A 3570-nucleotide genomic window follows, 5' to 3' on the forward strand; every position below is an offset into this window, starting at 1 on the left:
TCCATCAAAATAAATGCATACAAAAAATTGATTATCCATCTTCAATACTCAATCTGTTAAAAATTTAACAAAAATCTCAAAACAATTTGGAACAACATAAAATACTTACTTAAAAATTTAATGAATGATAATAGTCCATTTCTAACAATATCAAATTTATTGTCATTTCTAACAATATCTATGCCAAAAATATTTTCAGTATTTATCTATTTTTTCTTGTTTTATCACTAACTAACAATTACTTTATAATAGTTACTAACATAAAAACTTTCAAATATATTAAAAATTTTACAAGATAACATTCTCATTAATCTAAACACAAAACTTACTAAAAATCATAATAAACAAAATAACTTTAAAACAAAACAAAAAATAACACTAAACAAACTATATAATACTAACAAAATATTTTTTCTTATCATAATCTATTATATTTGAATATAACAATAAAAAAATACCTTTTCTTTCTCCTCTTTTCTTTCTTTCTTCTCTTCTCCCTCTCTTGTTTTGCTAATTTTTTTTTTCCAAACTGATATGAGCCAAATGGGGGAGGAGGGAAATATATTGGGTGTGCCGCCTATCAGATAGGTACCACCCCATTTTTCGTATGTTTTATTGTATTTTTTGTATAGTATATACTAGGAAAGTAAAAGTGGTACCTCCTATCTGGCACCCTCTACTGGTGCCGTCTATCTGACATCCTTCACCTACCAAAATAATATTTTTACTGTTTTCCGTCAGAAAATGAGGGTGGTGCCGCCTTTGCACCACCCTCCACCCATCTAAATATATCATTTTGGTACTTAATTTTAGCAACATGCCATTTTGGTGTTTTTTATTATTATATATTTTTCAGTAAAAAAACCCCTAATTTCTACTAGTAGACAAATAACAAGAAAAATAAAAAAATAAAAAAAAAAAACCAATCCAATTTGGAATGTTAATATTGCTATTCAATATATAAATTATTCGTATCATAGCAATTTATTTTTTTCACAAAAAAGTATACCCACTATTTTGTACCTTTAATTTGCAAGGAGGGACTTTCAATGCAATTATAAATCTCATTGATTGTATATTAAAGGTGCCATTCAAGCATTATTGTTTGATATAAACATAGAGATGAGCTCAACAACTCCGGCAATGGTTCCATTTATAGATTTCTCAAACCAAAACCTGAAACCGGGCAGCCCCGAATGGGATTTAGTAAAATCCCAAGTTCGGGAAGCACTGGAGGAGTACGGTTGTTTCGAGGCATTGTTTGATCCAATCCTGGAGCTTCGAAAGGCGGTGTTTGGGGCTTTGCAAGAGACCTTTGACTTGCCCTTACAAACCAAAAAACTGTGTGTTTCCGACGAGCCCTTTCGTGGCTATTTGAATCCTTCATCTGAAACGTTTCAAAGCTTGGCGATGGAAGATGCTCATATTGCTGAAAACATTGAACAATGCCTCACAACGCTTTATGGCCTCAAGGAAACATAAGTTTCAGGTACGGTAACAACTACTATGGAAGTTCTTGTATTAGGAGTCAGAATGTATTTTGTTTTCTCTATTAGAAAAAATTTTTAGATATTAAATCAAAAAGTAAATTGATTTTCTTGTTAAAATTTTTAATCTATTTTTATTATTAAAAACTGGTTCCTTATGTCAACATGAGGTACACGTGGCACGCCAGGTGTAATTGTCTTGTTATCCTGTTAGCTACATAGTTTTTAACCATAGAATCGAAATAAATTTTTAATAAAAAATACCAACTTACTTTTTTGATCTAACATCAAAATGCAATTTGATTTCTAATATAACTTTTAACCTTTAGGTACTTCACTTGCAAAAATCCCTTTAACAAAACTATTAGACTTCTTGGAATCGACCTCCTTATTAGGAAAAGTTTTTGAAGTTGTCATTCTCTGACATGTCGACCCGAATTTAGAACAATAGAGGTATTGTTCCCGTGTTGTGTATGCTTGATTTTAACCTTAGGTTTTAGCGGATAAGAGCACTACCACTTGAAAACCCAAAGCTAAAATCATGTATAGACACATCAAGAACAAGAGCTCTATTATTCATGTTCCAAATCAACATCCCAAAAGTCGATATTACAAAGATTTCTCCCAATAAAGGAGCAATTTTATTTATTATATGCTTTGTATTTGGCAGTAAAACTCTGGCGTCTTTCACTCAACTAGCATCCGAGTTACAGAAGAAAATTTTGAAGATGATTTTGGAGAGTTTTGGACTTGAGAAATACATGGATGAGTTCATTGACTCCACGAACTATCAACTGAGGATCATGAAATATGAAAAGCCAAAAACCAATGATTCAACCCCTGCGTTAGCTGCGCACTGTGACACTAATACGATGACCCTTTTGTATCAAAACGAGGTTAATGGACTACAGATCCAAAGCATAGATGGTGAATGGATCAATATGAAGCCTTCACCTAACTCTTTCATAGTCTTGATTGGAGAGTCCCTTAGCATAAGTTCCACTTATTTTTTGCATCACAAAGTGTATAAATAGCTTGACTTAAAACATAAAATTTTTATTTTGTTGCAGGTATGGTTAAATGGTCGATTGCCTTCGCCTTTTCATCGTGTCATGATGAAGGGTAACGAAGATAGGTATAGCTTGGGACTATTTACAAGGCCAAAAGGAGGCTACGTAATAAAAGTTCCAAATGAGCTTGTCGATGACAACAATCCCATTCTTTTCAAACCTCATGACCATGAAGAATTTTTGAAATTTTTTTACTCCGAAAACACTCAAGCGGCTGTTCAATCTGAGGGTTATATAACTCGTCTTAAAGCTTATTGTAATGTCTAAGAATTGGCCATCCATGATTATTATATTATGGCCAATTGTTTGGGGTCTTTCTATATATATGGCTAAAAAAAGATGTTTTCTTTCCTACTATATTAAGGGTAAGATATTGGGTTAATACGGTTTGAATATGTGTCAAATAAGTGTCTAATAAGATGTTTAATCACTGCTTCATATAAGTTAAAATAAAAATAATTATTGTAGTAGAATTTCATGTTATGTATTGGACTGCAAATTCTTTTTGCAGAGCATTATCAAAAAAAAATTCTTTTGTACTAGATTAAAATTTTTTTTATACTTTAATTGATGCAGTTGCAAACTAACTAAAAATTTGACAAAGACAAGTACATTTATCAATTAATAGTATAATTACGGTGAGCAAAAATATCATTCCCATGAGGACTAAAAGTACTAATAATTATTGTCTTTCTATTATTTAACTGATAAATTGGAGAGATTGATTAAAACTAAAATTAACTAAATTAATTAACTAAAGAATACGGTAAAGAACGAATTAGGAAAATAAACAATTAAAACCCAAGAAGCGAAACAATACCTAGGAAAGAATTAAACAATTTTTTTCACTTAGTATCTTGATCTGTAAAAATTCCTAAATTATGCTAATATCTCTTTCCAGAGTAAGAGAAGCCGACTTAAGAGAAATCGACTCTAGGTTGATTAATTGAAATTTTTTAATTAAAACCCCTATTATCATATTAACTCGATCTATGGACCTATTAGATTTGACT

The 3570-nt window shown here is 31.0% G+C and overlaps 1 pseudogene; it reads left to right on the plus strand.

Moving 5' to 3' along the window:
* The first annotated feature begins 1089 nt into the window (after positions 1–1089).
* LOC108451703 (probable 2-oxoglutarate-dependent dioxygenase AOP1) lies at positions 1090–3134 on the plus strand (annotated as a pseudogene).
* The last annotated feature ends 436 nt before the right edge of the window (positions 3135–3570 follow it).

Source organism: Gossypium arboreum, chromosome 5 (assembly GCF_025698485.1).
Source record: "Gossypium arboreum isolate Shixiya-1 chromosome 5, ASM2569848v2, whole genome shotgun sequence".
Lineage (NCBI taxonomy): Eukaryota > Viridiplantae > Streptophyta > Magnoliopsida > Malvales > Malvaceae > Gossypium > Gossypium arboreum.